At 43.1% G+C, this 21,938-nt stretch overlaps 1 protein-coding gene across 3 annotated transcripts in view; it reads right to left on the bottom strand.

The window, feature by feature from the left end:
* GRIA1 (glutamate ionotropic receptor AMPA type subunit 1) overlaps positions 1-21,938 on the bottom strand; it is a 342,504-nt gene that overhangs the window by 66,566 nt on the left and 254,000 nt on the right. The window lies entirely within an intron of this gene.

The following is a 21,938-nucleotide window of genomic DNA, read 5'->3' as shown; positions in this document are numbered from 1 at the left end:
CAATATCGTGGTAGTTAATACACACTTTGAAGCTAGTGAGACCTGATTCAAGTTTGGGCTCCCTGCTTCATTAACTGTGTAACCTAGAGAAAGTTCCCTCACCTCTTTGTATCTTGCTTGTTTGTTTCTAATGTAAGGGTAATTATACCTTCCTCATAGGTACAGAGTTCTTATAGAGTAACAGTGTTATTAAGGATTTAAATAGATAATGCTGCAAAGCACTTATCAGAGTGTCATGTGCAATAAGTGTTAGACAAATGTTATCATTATTACTGTTGTCACCATCATACTTTACTTCCTCATTCATCCTTAGCTAAACTGTAAGCTCCTTAAATGAGATAACATGTAAATTCTAGAACAATGTATATCTCATGATAAATAATCACTAACTACAAGTTCTCCCTTTTCTCCCAATCTTTTTTATGAATGAGGACCAGCTCTCAATTCTTCTGTAGGTACCTAGTCAGCCTTCAGTAAACATTTGTTGAAGATTGAATGGGCTTCCCTTGTGGTTCAGCTGGTAAAGAATCTGCCTGCAGTGTGGGAGACCTGGGTTCGATCTCTGGATCAGGATGATCCCCTGGAAAAGGAAATGTCAATCCACTCCAATACTCTTGCTTGGAGAATTCCATGGACAGAGGAGCAGGACAGGCTGTAGTCCATGGAATGTTGAATAACTATTGTTCTCCCCTGCAACTATCTAGCACTGTGTTATGTACATCATGGAGGATTATTGATATTCATTGCTAGAGAATCTTTGCATATTTATTTTTCAAAATTATGTATGACTAGGAAGAAAATCTGGGACCAAAATTATATAAAATATATAAAACATAAGAAGGATCTTACTGGTTGGAGAAAAGACTTAAATGACCACTGCTTGTCTTCTCTCACTCAACTATTAAGAAAATACCAACAGGATTACAGGGCAATGTATCTGATTTATCCTCAATAGCCTCCTGGGGAGGGTGAACCAAGGAAGTCTAATAACCAAGTGCTGTTGCAATGTGAGGGAAACTGAGGCAGTCATGGGATTACCACATCTTTTAAGTATTTCATTTTCCAAGGAGAAATAACTTTTCTTGATCCTTTAAAAGTATCTCAGTTCTCCTTCACTCACAGGATTTCCCTTGAGAGAGGTGACCTGGCAAAGGGAAAATCTTTAAAGCATTCACCTTTTCAAATTCTGATGGATCCCTTAATATAGTCTGAGTGGAGACACTGAAATTCTTGAAAAGTGAAATTGGTACAACAGAGATGCTGAAGGCCTTTATCCAAGATTAGATTGACTTAAATGCCGCACTCCCACGATGCAGTTAGATCAGAATTTAATTATCCCAACTTAATTGTTCATATAGCTTTCTAGGAATGGTGCTATCTCAGAGTAAAGCCTATTTGTGTTATCACTTAATTTTAATTGACATTTACAGAAAATGAATAATTTGGTGTCACATGAATAAACTGTTATTTGCTCTTTTTCCTACAATGAAGTGGCAGTAGCTAACCTAGGTAACATGCTACAATATACAGTTTTTACAATAATTCACATGGTTTATGTCAGTGACTTGTAAATACTACTCCACTAAGTTTCATTGGTCTGTACATGCATTCATGCTCAATCATGTCTAACTCTTTATGACCCCACAGACTGTAGCCTGTCAGGATCCTCTATCCATGGAATTTTTCCAGGCTAGAATACGGGAGTGGGTTGCCATTTCCTACTCCAGGGGATCTTGCGGACCCAGGGATGGAACCCTCATCTCTTGCATTGGCAGGCCTATTTGTTACCACTGTGCCACCTAGGAAGCTTGTTTCATTGGCCTGCCCAAAGTAACAGTGTTCATGGTGAATTCAACTTATAGGGCCAAGTTAGGCCCTTCACTGGGAGCTCTTCATGGTCCTGGTATCTGTAATTGTATCTCCAGTGTCTACTGACTTTGAGTTCTGTGGTGTGGATTCCTTTGGCTTCTGCTTTAGGTTATTCATACTCTGTGCGGCATGCCACAATCATGCATATGTTTAGGTTTTTCTTATTGGGGACCTTAGCAACGCTGTTGGACTTTCATGAGTGCCATATACAGACATAAAACATTACAGAAAGACTGCCATGCACCAAGTCCCTGTGCTGGAAATAGAGATGGGTGAAAACTGGCCTCTGCTCTTAGGGAGCTTACATTCTAGCTGAGGGAACAAGAGGAATTGTAGAAGATAACATCCTAAGAAGTAACAGAAATATGTGAAAATACCTGAGAGTTTTGAGATAACCACAGACTGTCATAGCAGGTGGAGTGGAGGAGATCAGGAGAGAATTTCCTGACAAGGTGATATTTGAGCTGAGCTGTGGAGAATGAGTTCAGTAGACTGAGAAGGGGTGGGGTGCACTCTCCAGGCAAAAGGCCAGCACGGTGAAAACTCACAGAGGGTCCAGGAATTTGGAATGAAACAGAAACATAAGAGAGAATATAGGAGAGAGACAGAGATTAAAAAGAGAGGGGAGAGGGGAGAGAGGGAGAGGAAACGAGGAAGAAAGGAAGAGGAGTGAAGAGGAAGACCCAAGTAAACACATACACACACAGAAACAAATAGGGATACAGACAAAGATAGGAAGGGAGGGGCCAGATTTTAAAGGGCTTTGAAGGCCACGTTAATAGGCTTAGGCTTTATCCTACAGAGTTGGGGGAGAATGAACAGAGTCTGATCAAGGTGGTTAAAGGGCTGTATCTGAGTGTGCAGAGCAAACTCTAGGGAGAAAACCCAGAAGCAAGGAGAACTTATTACTGGAGCCTTGTCTCTGGGCCCATCTGACCTCATGACTGACAAAGCCCTGTGTGTGAGTTCCCCGAGTTCTGAACCTCCACATGAACACAGCACTCTGCTGACTTCCTGAGTCAGAGCAATTGCTGTCAGACATAAAGGAAGAGAACGGATTATACGCTTGAAATATGGGTGGTATTCATCAGTTCCTCCTCCCTCGTAACTGCCTAGAAGCTAGTCTGGAACCGTCTGGTCTTCTCTTTGAATTAATGCAACAATATACTACCAACTGCTTTTCTACCAGGTTGTCCATTGCAGTCAGATTAAGGATTTCAAGTGAAAGCTTTTGGTCCATAATTCTTCTGGTTAAAAACTTTCTGATTCATCTTTTATTTCCTACTTAATATTCAGTCATATGCCTGGTTTTCAAAATAGTTTCTAATTTAATACTACTTTTCTATTTCATTTCGTATACCTTTGCATCAGGTCTTCTTCATCAGACTGTGATGATTTCTAGCTTTGTATTTATGCCCGTACTATTAAATTTTCTCATGTGTATACGTATAAAAATGTATCGACAAATGCAAATCATAGGTATTATTTATTTAAATGTTTCTTCATTTACTTCCTGTCTCTGTTAACATCCAGTAAGGCTGCATGATAGGTGCTGGAGTTACAGTGGTCAGCAAGACAACGAGGTCCTGAACCTCGTGGAGCTCAGAATTGGCCTAGAGCTTTGTTACTCAAAATGTAGTCCTTGGACCAGCAGCATTGGCTTCATCTGGCAATTTGTTAGAAATGCAAAATCTTAGGCCCTACCCCAGATGATGCTAGTGGTAAAGAACCCATCTGCCAATGCAGGCATTGCAGGAGACACAGGTTTGATCCCTGTGTCAGGAAGATCCCCTGGTGGAGGGCATGGCAACCCACTCCAGTATTCTTGTCTGCAGAATCCCATGGACAGAGGAGCCTGGAGGGCTACAGTCCATGGGGTCACAAAGAGTCAGACAACTGATGCGACTGAGCAAGCTTGCAAACCCCAGACCTGCTGAATTTAAACCTCATTTTAACAAGATCCATAGTTAATTTTTTTTAAGTTGTTTTTTTTTTTTTTTTGATGTGGACCATTCTTAAAGTCTTCATTGAATTCATTACAACATTGCTTCTGTTTTATGTTTTGGTTCCTCGGCCATGGGGTATGTGGTATCCTAGCTCCCTGACCAGGGACCAAACCTACTCTCCTTGCATTGAAAAGCGAAGTCTTAACCACTGGACCATCAGGGAAGTCCCCTAGATAATTTTTATGCACAAAAGAATTTCAAGAAGCAATGCTCTAAGAGACAGGAATTGAAAAGACAACTGTTAACAATAGCATATGGATGGCTATGATGCTGGAGGGACAGGGATAAGAGATCGAATGCCACGTTGTTGAATGGTCAATTATTTAATAAGCATGTTTTGTTTTTTCACCGAATTAAGTAAGTAATGGTGTGTGTGTGTGTATATGTATGCATGTAGAGACCACATGTTTTTCTCCTTGAGAATCTCCTACTCACCTAGCCCTGTCCTGAGTCCACTGTGGGTGACTAATGCACGCTTTTGCTAACACTGATTGATTGAATTGCTTACAGAAGCACTAAGACCAATTTGAGAATTTTCAAGGTTTCAGCAAATGATGGAGTTGTTCGATTTTTGCCAGTATAGTTTTGATTTATTAAGTGTGGGGGTTTTGTTTGGCCACAGCAGAAAACGAATGTTGTTTATCCTTTTCAAAGCCATAGCATTTCACCATGGTTGACATAAACAGGGGGGAGAATTCACAAGATGCAATGGAATCAAATTTTGCACAGGACGGTTTTTGGTCTGAGGCTCGAGGCTATGGATGAGTTTGCTCTTTCTGTGAGTTATTTGTATTTTTATCATGTATGGAGAGATGGGTGATTCATAGCTAGGTCAATACTCCTCGTTTAACTGCACAACACATCCATTACTTAGTAATACCCTTAGATTCAACTGGCACAAAACTTAATACCCGAAAAAAAAAATCCACATTTTTTATGTTTTCATCTCTCTTATGGTGTATGCAGCCCTGTTTTCTCCTCATGTTGAGAGCTGAGACTAAGGGTTAGTAAAAGCAACCATGTTTTGAGTGCACAACAAATTCCTATCTGTTCCTCACTAGCTTCTGCTTCATGCACCTTCTTCTTTTGCATTAATTGACATGCAAGAGGATTCATCCTTCTCTCTGGGAGAGTTTTACATGCTCCATGTTTGGATTTCCACTCATGATTGTCCTGAGCTTTAACCATCACATTTAGGTTTTTAAGCACTGACAGAGTCTCGGCTATTGATTTGTTCTAGAGCTTTGAGAAAACCCGCAATCACTGGTACTTCAACAGAATAGTCCATCTCACAGTTAGAAAAAGACCACAGATATGGTCTCATAACAGATTCTCTTCTACACCATATTCTAGCACCCAGCGGAATCATCCAACTTTTATTCCAGCACCCTGAGCAAGCTTCTCCAGATATCTGCATATTACTGGGTATCAACACATTATAAAGCTCTAGTAATTAAGATAGGGTGAAGTAGGGGCAAGAATAGACTAGTATATCAATAGAAGAGAATCAAGAGTCCAGAAACACACCTATGTGCATTTGGTGATTTGAGAAAGGGGCATGCAGTGGGGAATAGGATGGACTTCTCAATAAATCACGCTTGTTCAATAGGATATACACCTGCAAGGAAAAAAAATGACCTTGCACATATCTATATACCAAATGTGAAAGGTGACATTTCAGAAGAAATCATAGAAGAATATGTTCAGGACTTTGAGTTAGGCAAAGACTTCTTATACAAGATGCACGGAATCCTAGCTCTAAAGGAGAAACCTTGCTAAGAGGACGACGTTAAAATTCTGTGTTTCTGTTCCTCATACAACACTGTCAACACAGTGAAAAGACAAGCCACAGAAGAGAAGATACTGATATAATAGACATCTGAAAAATGATCTGTATCAAAGTTATATACGTAATGCTTGCTGAACAACAAGAAAAAGACAACAGAAAAATTGGCAAGAAATTTACAAAGGTAATTCTTAAAAGAGGCTCTACAAGTGGCTGATAAACATGGAAAAGGTACCTAAATTGCATCAGGTAGATGCAGATTAAAATGGTAATGTCCGTGTATAACTGAGTAAAAGTGTATATATTATGATACACTCACTTGCTCAAATACAAAAGGGAGGTGTGGAGCAACTGGAACTCATATACATTATTGATGGGAGCATAGATTTGTTTTCAGAAAATAGTTTGGCAGAATCTATGATAGGAAACCATAAATAATGTGGCCTAAGAATTCCTTTCCTGGGTATATATGCAACGGAAATTCAAAAGTGTTCTCGTTAGTTATCTATTTTATGTCTCTTTTATTCATAATGGTGTATATATGTCAATACCAGTCTCCCTGGCAGTATTTAATTTCCTGAATTCTGATTACACAGGTGTTTTCACTTGATGAAAATTAACTGAGCCGTATATTTTTGACTGATGCACTTATATGTGTGTTATACTTCAACGAAATTGAAAAATTAAATCAGTTGTGTGTCAAATGGGGAGGATATGGGGAAAGCCAGGTTCTAATTAACATCTTCCTTTGCTCAGCATGGTATATTAAATTTAACAGGGAAGAGTTCATTGACTTAAAAGGGAGTTGAAGTTAAAAAAAAATTAACTATGAATCTTCTCTATATACGTAGGAAAATTCCTTTTCTATCTTTGAGTTTTGATGTGGAAGATATGGTGAAATGTAAGAACATTGGCTTTGTGGGGAAACCTGATAGATGGACTTATGTTTTAATAACATGCGTGCCCTTTCTTCCTCTCTAGCCAGATGGATGGAAGAAGACTGACCTTCTGCCAGCATGCATCTGTCCCTTTGGGTCACCTGTGAATGGCACTTAGTGTTCAAGATATACCTGAGCTTTGTAAGTTCACACTGTAAGTAACACATTGCTGCTTGTGTGTTAGTCTTATCTCCTCAGTTAGACTGTGAACATCATGTAGACCAAGACCTGGCATTTCTTATTTCTGTGCAATCTCTACCATAATAAGGAGAGAATGGACCACAGAGGCTCAGTAAGCATGTTCCATTGTATTCGGTTGGCCAAAAAGTTCGTTTGGGTTTTCCTAATATCATATAGAAAAACCTGAATGAGCTTTTTGGCCAACCCAATAGAATGTCAGATCACTGAGTTTATGAAATCTGAGGTCTAAGGAGGTAAGTCATTTGCCCAAAGTCACTTGGCATCATTGTCTTCTAAGCTCCATCCTTGTCCAGCCAAGATCCCTGCACAGCCTTGGTGAGGAGAAACAAACCACGCGCCTTCTGTTCTGTTCCCTTGGTCCTTCCTTACTTCTTAGTGCAGAGATGCAGAAATACAGTAACTCAATTTTGTGAATTCTGATTGTTCTGCTTGCTGATTCACAGAGCAAATACTGCCTAAATGTGAGGCTCCTTGGCTTTGGGAAGGAGGAACAATCTGCATAGTCTTAAAAAAGTCAAAGACAGTAAGTGACCTGGCTCAATTCAGTGTTCAGATCTGCAAAATGAGAACGTATCAAGCTTTTGTGCACCTTCTGTGCCTTTTCATTTAACTCCAGGGGTGATGATGAAATTCAAATCCTTATAAATCCCGAAAGATGTTGAAATCTAATCTCAGTCTTTTGAAAAATTGCTTATTGTTTGCTAAGGGTCACTTGAGTTCTTTTCAACAAGACTGCTTCATCCAAGTACGGATTATTAACATTGGTTTTCCAAAGTATAAAAATAAGGTAATTAGATAAGAAACAACCTGACTTTTGAGGCTCTATTCTGTAGATTCATTAGGGATCTAATCTATAGATTCATTAACTTAAATAATTACTAGCATCTCTTATAGACACAAACAACTAATAAGCACAGACAACACGTTAATAAGCACTATCCAGAAGTGTCACATATGTGTGTGTGTACCTCTACTTGGGGGGAGGTGAGAGTGAGGGATGAGGGGAGAGGGAAGGAGGAAGGGAAGGAGAGAGAATATGAATGTGAATGACTATGTCTTTTACTGAGCACTTATTACATGTCAGGCACCATACTAAGCATTTTAAATTCCTTAGTTTCTTTAACCTTCATACTTATTCCAAAAGTATTATCTTTACTTTATATATAAGGTGTAGCTGATTGCTTTTTCCAAATACCACCACTGCAACCTCTCCCATTCCACATGTTCTTCTTACAATGTGACTTTTGACCCTTGTCCTACTGAAAGGTAGGACAAAGGAATATATGTTCCTTCCTTTCTGATATGGCTGGGCTGGTGACTCTGGCAGAAGTCTCGGGGTAGGTCATGAGATGTGTTACAGCTTTTGCCTGCTTCCTCTTGGTTGCTTGCTCTTGGGACCTGGCCATCATGCTGTGAGGAACCCCAGCAGAGCTTGCAGAGGGAATGTGTAGGTAGGTGGTCAGAGCAGCAGCCTCCATTGCCAGCCATGTGAGTGAGTGAGCCTGCAGGTAATTCCACCCCCCACTGCCAAGTGATCCACAGCCTTGTAGCTTCTCTATCCGAGGTCTCAGGCATCTGTAAGCAAGAACAAGCCATCCCACTGTGCCCGTATCCAAGTTTCCTGACCCAGGGAATCTACGAGCAGAATAAAAAAGCTGCTGTTTTGTGCCACAAATCCAGGCTTGTTATACAGTAACAGAGGCTCGGAGTTGCAAAGCTAGTTACCCAGGATCACACAGCAAATTAGTGTAAGAAGCAGAGTTAAGCATAGGTCTCACTCCAGAGCTCATGAGGTTCTTAATTACTCTCTTGAAAAAGCCTCACATAGTTGCAAGTCCTGCAAAACCAGTGTCTGTCACTCTGGGATACAGAGGAAACCATCATAATGCTGACTGCTAAGGAACAAAACCAGGTACCCGGGAGATCAGGAGGGGACTGGTGGGCAGTGTGGTCCAGCAGGAAGAGCCACTGCCCCGGTGATGAGTTTTGCCAGGGAAGCAGGCAGGAGCTCAGATGCAGTTCCTGAGGCTTGAGCCATGGAATAGCCCTGGGATGGAGTGATGCTGCCAGCATGCTCGAGTCGTAACTGCACCTGGCAGCCTTCCCTCTTTCCGTGGGAACAGCCTCCAGACTTCCCTCTGGCCAGTGCTGGGCCAGGAGCACATAAAGAACTGCATGTCAGCAAGCGCTGGAAGCTCTTAGCAGAGAGTAAGTGATTAGTGGGAGGCCAGGGACAAAGCTGAAAAAAGGAAAGTGGTAACACAAAAGAAGGGAAAGAAAATTAAAAATTTTTGAACTCCTGGTGTATGCCAGGTATTAGGCAACATGCTTTAGCTTCTCTTTGTTCATGTATTCTTATAAGATCCCATGATATTTGTATTAGTGGCCTCTTTTTACAATTAAAAAAATTTTAATTGAAGTATAGTTTACTTACAATGTGTTAATTACTGTGGTACAGCAAAGTGATTCAGTTATACATACATATATGCATATATATGTATATATATACACACACATATATATACACAATATTTTTGTTATATTCTTTCCCATTAAGGTTTATCACAGGATGCTGAACATCGTTCTCTGTGCTATACAGTAGGACCATGTTGTTTATCCATCTCTGTTGAAAGCTTACATCTGCTAATCCGAACTTCTCACTCCATCCCTTTCCCAACTGCTCCCCATGGCAACCACAAGTCTGTTCTCTATGTCCGTAATTCTGTTTCATAGATAGACTCATTTGTATGATATTTTAGATTCCACATGTAAGTGACATCATATGCTATTTTTCTTTCTCTTTTTAACTTACTTCACTTAGTATGATAATCTCTAGTTGCATTTATGTTGCTGCAAGTGGCACTATTTCATTCCTTTTTATGGTTGGGTAATATTCCATTATATGTATGTACCACATCTTTATTTAATGGCCTCTTTTTTTAAAGAGGAAACAGACTTGGCAGTTAAGTTACTGGCTCAAGCCTTACTAGCTAAGAACTGATGAACTAAGATCATGGCTCAGTGTAAAGTGTCTGTGTGCAAAGCAGGAGATGTGTGTTCCATCCCTGGGTTGAGAAGATCCCCTGGAGAAGGAAATGGCAACCCACTCTAGTATTCTTGCCTGGTAAATCCCATGGACAGAGAAGCCTGAGGGGCTACAGTCCATGGGGTCACAAAAGAGTTGGATGTGACTTAGCGACTAAACAACAACACCAAAGATCAAAACCCAGGTCTGAGTAATTAACAGGATACTTGGTCTTGAAACACAGTCCTACTCTGCTTTGCTTGGGCTCTCCTGCCACAAACCATGTCTTAGCCGAAGCTCCTTCTAGAAGTTCACCTTTATCCCTTGGGACCAGTCCAAGTCCCTCTTTTTCTTCAAAGCTAACCCAGACTATTTTGGGTCTCAGTGATTTTCTTTTCTATCTGTTGACTATAAATCCTGCACTTGGGAATTATTCAGATGAACATTTTGCTTTATTATCTATCTTTTTTCCTTGTGTATCTTGATTTTTGCAAAGTCCGAAGTCTGTACTCTGGTTGCTTTCTTTTTCACACTGGCCATAATGCCTACCACTGTGCCTAAGGCAAAGTTTATATCCTAATGGTCCTCAACGAAAACATTTGATTGATGAATCCTCACTTGAATCTGTAGGAAAACATACCTACACTAACCAGAAACAAAGCAAGATAAACTCCCTCTTCATTCTCTCTCCCCATTCTCAGAATGGGTACTGCCACAGAGAACAGGGCATGAAAGGGGAGATGGATACCAGCTGAGTACCCAGCCAGACTTGCACAGAAGGGAAGGCATCTTTCTGCCTGACAGCCCCTTCTGTCTGCTGCTCGGGAGATGAATTACCTGGCAGCAGCAGTGGCAGGGATTTCTTAAGAGCCAAGATCCTCTGATTCAGAAATTAGACCCTCGCTGACATGGTTTCGTCCACAGTGGACCAAGACTTAACACCAATCAGGAAAGGTGCTCCATGGGGAGTAGGGAGTTACTTCCTGCAGCAACCGAAGAACTGGCCCAACACTGCCCACTTTAGACTTTCTGTTTCTTGGGTGACTCTCTATTGGCTATACAATATCTTATCAGGCCCCCAAAGTCATGGTATTGAATGCGTCATTAAATCTTGTGAGCTCTGAACCCTTGGCTAATGAGTCCCTAGCGATGAGCGTGATTGACAGGTCCCCCGGCTCAACACATGCCTGCTTCAGTGCCTCTGCTCACAGTGATTCCCCCACCAGAGACTTCCATCTTCATTTCTCTCTGCTTTTGTGGAAAATCTTAGCTCATTTTCAAGGCGCAGTCCAGCGCTTCCCAGAGGCTCTTTGTACTACAACCCACACTAATGTTTCATTTCTCAGAAGAAAACCTAGCATGAGCTCTACATACCACAGAGTTTAGTCCTCAGAGACACATTCCCCTAGTTCCCCGTGTTCCAAAGAGGCAGCAGGATGCAGTGAAAAGAGCCTACAATTTGGGATCAGTGGGACCAAAACCCATTATTCCCCTGCTATGCAGTCCTGAAGATCCTTTCAGAGTAGCACAGGCATGCTTGTTCATCCACCCTAATAGCTGCATTGTCTGCCTCTGGATGATGAACCATCACTGTCTTCAGCTGATGGGCAGCAGGCTACTTCCAGCTTTTTAAAACAACAGTGAGAGGAGATTGATTCAAGATGGTGGATCAGAAGGATGTGTGCTCACCTTCTGTGAGAGCACCAAAATTGCAACTAGCCGCTGAGCAACCATCGACAGGACACTGGAACCCACTCGAGCAATGAAAATTCTTATACATACCTCTTGCCACATGTGCACAACCGTTTCTAGAGGATAATGTGTCGACTCCAGATGGACCATAATTTTAAGGCCATTTGTAATCCTTTTTGCCTTGTCCTTCCTCCATGCAAGTCTAAAATACTACAGGGAAAAACATGCCCTCTCCAGCGTTTGGCTCTGACTCTGGCATCCACCCTATGCCCACAGTCACCTCCCAGCTGAAACCAAGAGACTGGCTCCTCCAAAGTGGCACGAGTTTCATCTTTGCTCTTGTCTGTTCCACCATCTCCCTCACCAGCTGGCCGGGCTGCACACGCTCTGGGTGGGGCGGAGTGCACTCCCAGGGGGCACCCTCTTCTTCCCCAGGAGATGACTTTTAAGGAAAAAGATACTGTAAGGAATATTAATGGAAAAACTCAAAGCCAGAAAAGTCTGTATATATATTTTTAAAGCTAGAGAACCCCACAGAAGAAAAAGGATGTTTTTTATTTCCATGAAATCTGACAATCCATAGGGAGCCCTGAGGGACCATCAAAAGATTTCTGATCTTGGAAGACAATGGTATCTCAAAAATAAATCACGAGTCTTTGAATCCAAAAGACACAGGTTATAATCCCAGCTCTGCTAGAAAACCATGAATAAGGGAGTTAATTGTTGTCTGCCTCAGTTTTCTCATCTATAAAATGGGGTTGATATCCCTGAACAGTGGTTGTCATGATAATTAGAGGTAACATCACATGACACTTAAGAGAGTGCCTGATACATAGTAGACAGGGAACTTTGTTTTCTGGATTGGTCTATTTCACTTCCTTTTCTCCCATTCTTCCTGCTTTTCCTCACATCTATTGAGATCCCAGGACTGACTTTCCCCATATTACAGAGGTAGTTAGTGACCACCAGAAATTCTCTCTTGAGTTGCTTTCTCTCCATTAAGTGAAAAATGTGACATGGTCCTTAGAAGGCTACTTGTGAAAGTGCCTATATCCATTCAACAAGCACGTGTTGAGTATTAAGAATGCCTAACCCCTGTGTCAGGTTCTGGATGAGTGGCAAGGATAGGTTTTCCGGTTTGTGTTTTGATAAGGAACAGAATTGGGCAACAGTAGCTCAGGATTGAAGATAGACGATGCCCCTAGAGAGGTTCAGATGACAATTTGGCAATAGCAACAACTATGTCAATAGCATTTACTATGTTCATCACCTCTGTGCAAAGGAAGAGCTTTCCACACATGATGTCATTTAATACTCAGAGAATACCCTTGAAGTCAGTGTTCTTACTATCTCCACCTTCCAGAAGAAGGAACTGAGGCACAGAGAAGTTACTTTCCTACGCTGACATGGCCAGTAAGTGGCAGAGCTAGGATTCAGCTGGAAGCGGGCCAATTCCAGAGATCAAGTTCTGTTCCTGCAATGCATAGCTTCCCGGGAGAACTGGGGTTAGGAGGGGACCAATGGGACGTCAGTATTTGCAAAAGAGAGGGTCATTGAGCAAGAAGGATGATAGAAGCTGCTCCAAATAGAGGGAATGGCAAGACTATAAAGGCAGCTTGGAGCTGAGGGAACAGATTGATACACAACCTGGCCTGGCTAGAGCCTTGTCTGGACCTGGGAATCAAAGGGACACCAGTCTTAGATGGGGGCTGGAGACATGCCAGGTACCATCCTTCTCCCATTTTGAAGAGGGGAAAGTGAGAGGGGTGGGAAGTGACTCACCCAGTGGGCTAGTAGACTGAGCTTTTTTCTAAGATCTTTTATCACCTCCTCCAATCCTGTGGGCACACCTCCTGTGACACAGCTGCTCCTGATTACCCCCCTTGGAAAGGGCTCCATTCTGCTCCCAGCAGCTACTGTGTCTCCTCATTTGAAGGTCCTCTTTCCTAAGCCACCAGATTCACATGGTGACTGTCATCACATAGATCTCTTGTTTCTGTGCTAGAGGAACGCGCTATTTTCTGCTAGCAACCTATGATCTTGCTTGAACACACTTGGGTAGAAGCATTCATTTGCCACAGGTGGATGGTGGTCCTTAAATCATACTCAAACCATGGGGGTCCCCACAGGACTCTGAGCACACATTCTCCATCAATTCAATTAATGATGCTTTCACTGTTCTCTTTTTAGAACTCAGGACTTCTTTCCAGGTGAACGATTGGGTCTCTGGATCTCAGGTGCTGTATTTCCGGAGGGGAATTAAAAAGAAACAGGGGTTCTCTCCAGGAAAATGTAGATCTCAGGAAGAGATAGGCAAGTCTTTCTGCATATAGAGCTGTGAGGACTTTGTTTTAATGTAGTCCCATTCACAGCCTGGATTTTCCAAGGTACGTGACAAGAAAGAAAAACACAGCAATCAGATTTTTATCCTTGGAACCAAAAATGAGGGCTGAGAGAGAGGAGAATTCCTTTTAAAAAATCTATGAATATGATATTCTGAATGTGTCTAAATGCATTAAAGGTACAGTGGTGTTTTATACTCCCCATCATTCTTCCAGGGGTGGCCAACTGCTGGCCCATAAGCTGAATCCAGGTGAACTTTGGCTTCATCTACAGAGCTCTGCTGGAAGTGACTTTCCAGGGCTGAGTGGGAGTGGTCCCCTTTTAGCTGATGCAGGCTTGCCCAGGTCAACACAACCCCCAGCTGACCCCTGTTTTTGTGTTACTGAAAGTGTTAGTCAGTCAGTCATGTCTGACTCTGGCGATCCCATGAACTGTAGCCCACCAGGCTCCTTCATCCATGGAATTCTCCAGGCAAGAATACTGGAGTAGGTTCCCATTTCCTCCTCCAGGGGATCTTCCAGACCCAGGGATCTAACCTGGGTCTCCTGCACTGCACGCAGACTCTTTACTGTCTCAGCCACCAGGGAAGCTTATGCTAAATATCTCTTCTGAGTCCCTTCCCCTTCCCTGTAAGCCAGAATCTTCATCTATGGAATTGGGATGGGGGTGTGATTACATTTTTTTTTTTTTTTTTTACTGCCTGCCTCCTCTTACTGGAAGCTAAGCTCTAGGAGGATGGGGGTTTTGTCTGCTTTGTTTGGTGATGTCTCTTGTAGCAACCTGAACCATGTCTGAATGTAACAGGTGCTAAAGAAACATTTCAGGAGAGAAATTGTCCTAAACATCCTTTTCAGCTCGGGAAACACTTTCTGAGTGTTTTCCTATTGTGATTTTGGAGGAAAACAACAAAACCAAACACCTTTCTCCTTCAATTAAACTGTTCAAACCCTGGACATCCATGACAGTCTAGAGATTTGACTTGCCCATTGCTGATGGCCAGAACTGCTGGCTGAGGGGCAGAAAATGGTGCTTTTCATTTGCATGTCCAGCGAAGCTTTTACCCTCCTGTCACTGCCTTCATTTGATCACTTGTATGTGGCTTGTGCAGGCTCTGAAAGTTCTACTCCTGTGCTTCTCCACGGTCTGAGAAACTGATCACTGTCAGAGCTTGGCTCTGGGTCTCGCCACTGGGTAGCAGAGGGTTAAAGTTGAAAAGGAAGGAGGCATGGAGCTGGAGTCCCCAGTGATGGAGGATCACTGTCTCTGCCCAGATCACCCTGTCACAGCTGCAGCTCCTGTTACCCAGGGAGATGTACTCTGGTGAATCCTATAGGAGCTCCTCCCAGGAGCCTGGCCTGTGGAGGGAGCAGGGTCCCTGCAAGGCGTCTGCCTTCAGTGGCCATGCCCAAGGTCTCACTCCTTTGGCAGATAACACATGCAGGGCAGGCAGATGCTGGGCTCAGCGTTTGTGGCAGTTGACTAGCGTGATTTCTGGCTGAACCATGGACCTCACTTCTTACACTTCAAACTGACTTAACTAAACAACATCCTAGCTCAGTGGCTTTCCAATTTTAATGCCCACCTGCCCTGGGGGATGAGGAGGGCTTGTGAAATGTGTATTCCTCTCTCTAGATGCAGAATTTCCAGTTCCTCAGACTTAGGGTGGGGCCTGGAAATCCATGTTTTGACAGGCATCCCAGGTGATTGTGATGCAGGAGTCCCAGCAGAAACCCTCATACCTAGTCCTAAGAGCATCAAACACACATTTCTTGCATCATCGCTGTGCACACATCCTTCCTTACAGCACCGAGTCTGTGTCCTAAATGAGGCTTATGTTTTCTAAAGACGATTAGGATTGTGTGTGTGCTCAGTCATGTCTGACTGTTTGCAATCCCACGGACTGTGGCCCGCCAGGCTCCTCTGTCCATGGAATTTTCCAGGCAAGAGTACTGGAATGGGTTGCCATTTCCTACTCCAGGGGATCTTCCTGATCTAGGGATTGAACCCACATCTCCTACATTGACAGGCAGATTCTTTACCACTAGCACCGCCTGGGAAGATGAAATATTTTATAAATTCAGGCTGCTTCCATCAACTTCCTTGAATATTTGCCCCCTTTTCTCCCCCGCAACACTTCAGTGACACCAGTATTGGCCAGAGGAAGGGGTTTGCATGACTGTCTCTGGGAGGGAAGTGGGGAGAACATGAGGTGGAAGGGGGAGATTCCTCATCACCCCTGTGTGCACTATAGTCCTGGTTGCTGTGGATTTGTGTGTGAATGTGAAAGTCAGACTGTCATTGGTTATCAGTTTAGGCTCTGTTCATTGGCTACTCTGTTCCCATGGTGAATCAGTCTCAGGGCCCTCAGCAAGCACATTAACCAGGGTTGGGGGGAAGCAGAGTGGTAGTACAGGGTTCCTGGAGATCTCCAAAGTGACACCACTCTCCTGCTTTAGAATTCTTCTTGCTGAGAGTGATTATCTTCCCTAGGTGAAGATAATTATCATGCATTCTGTCACATTCTAAGATCAGGAGTAAGAGTTCTGAAAGCTGGAATCATCATTTCCCATTTTCCTCTCTTCCGCTAGGACCTTCCACACCCTTCTCCTTTTTCTTACTAGGTCATCTGATCCCAGGAAAGTGGAAGCCAGTGGGGAGGGGAGAGGGCCATGGGAATAAAGAGTTGAAAGGTTCACTCTCAGTCCATTTGCAGGCGGTGGAGCCTGGGAGGACACTGGAGGGTGGGCAGCAACAGGCCAGAGGCGTTGCCTTGGGGACCTTAGAGAAAATCCCTTCCCGCTTTGGGGCCTCAGTTTACTCCTGTGTAAATGGGGTAGATGAATTAGATCCTTCTCTTGATCAGAGCCAGACCTAAAGGTCCCTGGAAGTGTGGTGCCATGTTTTCCAAGTGCCCCCTTTCTCTTGGAGGCACCACTGACTCTTCCTCTCCTCCCCTTCAGATATCCAATCTATCAGCCAGTGCTGTCATTTCTAGTTTCAGAGTAGACCGCTAATCCATCTCCATGACCATCATAATTTCCATCACTGTAATTGCCCCTAGACAGCTGTGAGAGCCTGCTGCTCAGTCCCTCTGCTTCCCCTCTTGACTATTTTCTTCTTTAATTCATTTTCCTCATAGCTCCCCAGAGTAGCATTATAGCATGTAAATCAATCCTTCTCTTACTTAAAACTCCCCGGGGCCTTCCTATGTATTTAGAGTAAAACATTCAATCTATGCTATGGCCCCGAGTCTCTGTGAGATCTGGCCTCTGCCTGCTTATCTAATGATACAGTTCTGTGTCAGCCTAGCTCTTCCTTACCTCTCTGCGCCTCAGAGAAGCTTTCTCAGGACACCCTAAGTAAGTCCCCTTTAATTCCACTTCCTCTATTATCTGTTGCCGCAGCAGTTTCATTTTATTCATAGTGCATCACAGTTTGTACATTCACAATTGTTTATTTAACATCTGTGTTACCTCACTGTACTTGCCAGCTCCCTGAAGCAATGACTCCCATACCCTCATACGCCATCATCAACATATCTTTATATCCTCAGCAATCTCTGCTGTACCTTACAGGCAATTAGTAATATCTGTTGAATAAATTAATGACACAAATAGGGGACACAAATGGGTGGAAAGCTATAGAAATGAAAGTTGTGGGAACTGAAGATAAATTTTGCCTGGGGTGATTTTTGTTCTTTCTTTCTTCATATATCCCTTCTGAAAATGTTCTTATCTATGAAAAAAGAAATCTAAAATATCTATTAAAAATAGGTATTTTGGGCACAAGACATAGGCCTGCAAATGCAATTCATGATGGCATTTCTATCTTACCATTAACCAGATTTAAAAAAATTATTTCTTGTGATCACAGCTCAACTGAGTTTTAACTTTCAAAGTTAAAATAGGCTACACAAAGACAATTTCTCATATAAATATTTTAAAGGGAGGAGGGAAGAATCTTGAAAGCCAATCAGTAGCATTTCCTGGTATACATCATTGAAAGTGCTAATGACAGATTATTTTGTCTGTTTGTGGAACTGGTGTAGAAAACTTCAGCTTGAGGGCATGGCAACCCACTCCAGTATTCTTGCCTGGAGAATCTTCATGAACAGAGGAGCCTGGCGGGCTACAGTCCAGGTCACGAAGAGTCTGAGGTCACAAAGAGTCGGACATGACTGAGCGACATAGTACAGCCTAGCATAGGCACCGTGGCCCATGCTGTTGGCTCACTCATCAACGTCCATTCTCACCCTCCCCATTTTAGAGGCTGAAAAACCTTATTCTTGTCTTTCCTACCTTCAGTGCTACTAGAAGTGATCACAGGCCACTGTTCTGACTAATGAGGTGGATAGGAGACGTCTGCTTAGGGTGGGAAGTATATTGCTCAGCTTTTGTTTTCCTGATCCAGAGAGGCAGAACAGGCTGCAGTACTTCCTCCCCGTCTTCCTGCTTGAACCTGGACACGGCACCTGGGAGCTGCCACTTGTGCATGGGAGTAAACGCCGGGGCAGCCACACAATAGCAGATCCTCATTTCACTGAACCATGAGCTACTGTCTGCCTCCACTTTCCTTTTCATCTAAGAAAGATAGCTCTCCATCTGGTCACATTACTCTGGTCAGATGATTGAGCTACTTACAACTAACTGTATTTGGCCACATTTCATTGTTTTTTTTTTTTTTTTTTGTTGTTGTTAGTATACATTCATATAAATATTGAACAAATTAAGGGAAAAAAACCAAAGCTACTTGTGTATGTATGCAGATATATGCAATTTAGGTGGAATTTAGTCTCCCAAATTCTAAATTCTGAGAATTTATGATACACTGTTAATAAATAGCAAGAAAAATTAATTGAAGCTGATTTGAAAGGATGTTTGAGTATTAAAAAAACCCTTAAAAATATAATACCTCCTACTGTAACCCAAGGGTGTCTAGTGCTATGTATATCAGAGGCTCTTAAAGCTCCATGGACTTTGATGTTGTTTGTGTCAAACATATAAACAAAAATAACAGAAGCTTCTAGTTGTCTGCTTGGCCCTGGCTTTCATCACTGTCTTAGCATCCTTGTGTTTTTGTCTGGTCCTATTGACAAGTATGTGCCTTTTTTTAAAAGCATATATTCCCATCAAATGTTGCGATGCATATTCTGACTCTTAGCAGGGTTTCTACAGGCTGCTAAGTGCTGGAGTTGGCCAAGCTAGGCCTGGTAAGCATGAGTCCATCTCACGTGGCTACAACTCCTTATTCTGGCAGGTTGACTCCTCTCGCTGCCTGTCAGACCCTCAAAACCAAAATGACAAATCCTTCTGCCCAGTCCCTGTTAGGGGCGTCTCAGGCATCCAGGAGTGAATCACTGCGCCTTTTTGTCTGTGGGTTTGCCCAGGAGAGAGAGGTCCTTTGGCTTTTCATTGTGAGCCATGGCATCCTTCCTTCTAGTGAAGTTTACAATACAGAAATTTGATAGAAGAACTGAAGTAGCTTCTCGTTTATTGTGTTTCCTATGTGTTGTCTAAATAGTGTGTTTCGAGTTCTACATGTTTCGGTCTTCATTTGTTGTCGGGTCATAGTTGTGGCAGCTGGGACCTTTGCTGAATTGTGCTGGAACTTTTATGGTGTACATGGACTCTAGTTGTGGCCCACGAGCTCAGCAGTTGGGGTGCCTTAGTTATTCCATGGCACATGGGCTCTTAGTTCCCTGACCAGGGATGGAACCCACGTCCCCTGCATTGTAAGACAGATTCTTAACCACTAGACCACCAGAGAAGTCCCTGTATCAATCTCTTTTAAACCTCACAACAATACTAGAGGTTGTTTGCCATTTTACCAGTGAAAATACAGAATCACAGAGAAGAGTTGTTTTATCAACAGTGAGGAGGAAGGAGGCTGGGTACTTTCCTGTTGAGTCTCATCTTCACCTCAAGGTCAGTTCCTAAGATAGCCTCATGGAACCCTCAGGAGCCCTGGAAACACCATATGAAAACCCTCTTCTAGCCAGAAGTTGCAAACTCACACGCCCTCTCAGGGGCCAGCTGAGCCACAGAGGAGTGAAGCGGCTCGCTGGGGGCTGCGGTCCGTGGGGATGTCATGGATCAGCTCCGGAGGGCAGCTATCACTCGGTTTTGGAGCGTCATTGGCAGATTGTGCAGGTTATAGAAGCATGCCTGGTAGCAGATTCAGTTTGTGGGTCACTAACTTGAGACTTCAGGAGGAACAGTGGGGTGTGTGAAAACGCAGCCTGAGGTCAGACCACACGGGTGCCTCTAGGAGGTAAGATGCCCAGCCAAGAAGGGAATACAGGAGAGAAAATAAGCCCATGGGCCTTCTCAGACACCTGCATGTTTGGATGGCCCGTGACACTGAATCATTGCTTCCCACAGTTTATCTACTGGCCTGAGTTATTTTTAAGCAAGCCTTTCCCCTGCTGGGTTCTCTCTGCTCTTTACCATGTGTCTGCCAGCACTGGCCAGGCAGCCAGTCTCACACCTCTTCTCCCACACAACGCCCCCCTCCCCCGACTGTCTTCTTATTTAGAGAAAAACAAGATTATAATGGTGACTGATGAGATGATCTAAATTATACAGCAGGTGAAGTGAGTCCTGCGGGAAGCTCCTTAGGAAGATTTCATTCCACTGCCACTTAGGAATATTGGCCCTCGCTGACACTCAAATATGAGCCAGACAGGTGGTACCGATGCCTCCGGCACATGTGTATGAGGCCTTCGTATTTATGCAGTTATGCCCCCAGAAAGTGAGAGTGTGTGCAAATCTATTCATGCAGCCAAGTGCTAAGCCATGTCTCCCCGCATGCTTTAGAAGCTTGGTAATCGATAAGGGACTGCCTGATTAAAGAGCTCATAGATATTAAGCAACTGTAAAAGGAAGTAAAATCAGTGCTTATTTATCAGGTAAATTGGAGGGGATTTGTGACATGAACATTCCAGAATATAGCTGAAAGAACATTACACAGAGAGATGGAAAGGGGGACCAGTAACTATGGGAACTGATTTAGATGAAAGTGAAGTGTGTCCGACTCTTTGCAACCCCAGAGACTATACAGTCCATGGAATTCTCCAGGCCAGAATACTGGAGTGGGTAGCCTTTCCCTTCTCCAGGGTGATGGTCAAATTTCTTTTCCCCCCTTCTCCTTTACCTTTTCCCTCCCTCCCTCTCTCTCTTCTCTTCTCTTTCTCCCTCCCTTCCTCCTTTCCTTCCTTCCTCTCTCCCTTCCAAAAACCTTTCTCAAAAGAAATTGTATTCACAAGTCCAATATGTAAAACAGATGAAAATGGAGCTACTCATGTCCAATATGAGGGCTGAAACCTCACTAATTTGGCCACCCCAGTATTCTCAATATGATATCTGAGGCATTTCCAAGAAACTTCATTCCCCAACCACAAGAAATAAATTTACATCACCATTGGAACTAGATAGTTTCCAAGATCTTACTCAGAACCAAGAAAAGAAGAACCATTTTCTCTAAGAGATGAAGACACCAAGGTCTACAAGAGTCAAGTGACTTGTCCAGAGCCACACAGAAAGTGCTAGAACCAGAGCAAGAACCCAGTCAGAATTCAGTGTTCCTTCTGCCACTCAGAAATAGTTTGGGATTGTGGTCTGAGTCTTGACTCACCTAACTACCAGTTGTGTAACCTTGGAAAGATATTCCACATTTCCATGGTTCCTCATTTGTAAAAGGAGGTATCACAAGTGTCCCCACCTAATGCTTCTGTGAGGATTCAGTGAAATAAGGCATGAAGAGGACTCAAAACCTTGCTTAGCATGTGCTCAAAAATGTTACTGGTACAATACCGCCCCCCCGCCCCCCAATCCCTTTTCTGTACTATAACTACAGAGCATTAGACTCACAATTATGCCTGTTAATCTTGACAGAACACATCACCCAGACAGAAGACAGAACCGGTCAAAGTGTGTCCAGGTCCTCCATAGCATGCAATGGACAGTTGACAGTAAAGCGTAGTTGAGGACTAAATACAATAAAGTCTGGAAAAAATTGCCGTCGCTAACTCCCCATGTGTATATATGGCATTGAGTAAAGGTAATAAGAAGAGCTGACTG

Source organism: Dama dama, chromosome 9, assembly GCF_033118175.1.
Source record: "Dama dama isolate Ldn47 chromosome 9, ASM3311817v1, whole genome shotgun sequence".
NCBI lineage: Eukaryota > Metazoa > Chordata > Mammalia > Artiodactyla > Cervidae > Dama > Dama dama.
This window is presented reverse-complemented; position numbering and strand designations above follow the sequence as displayed.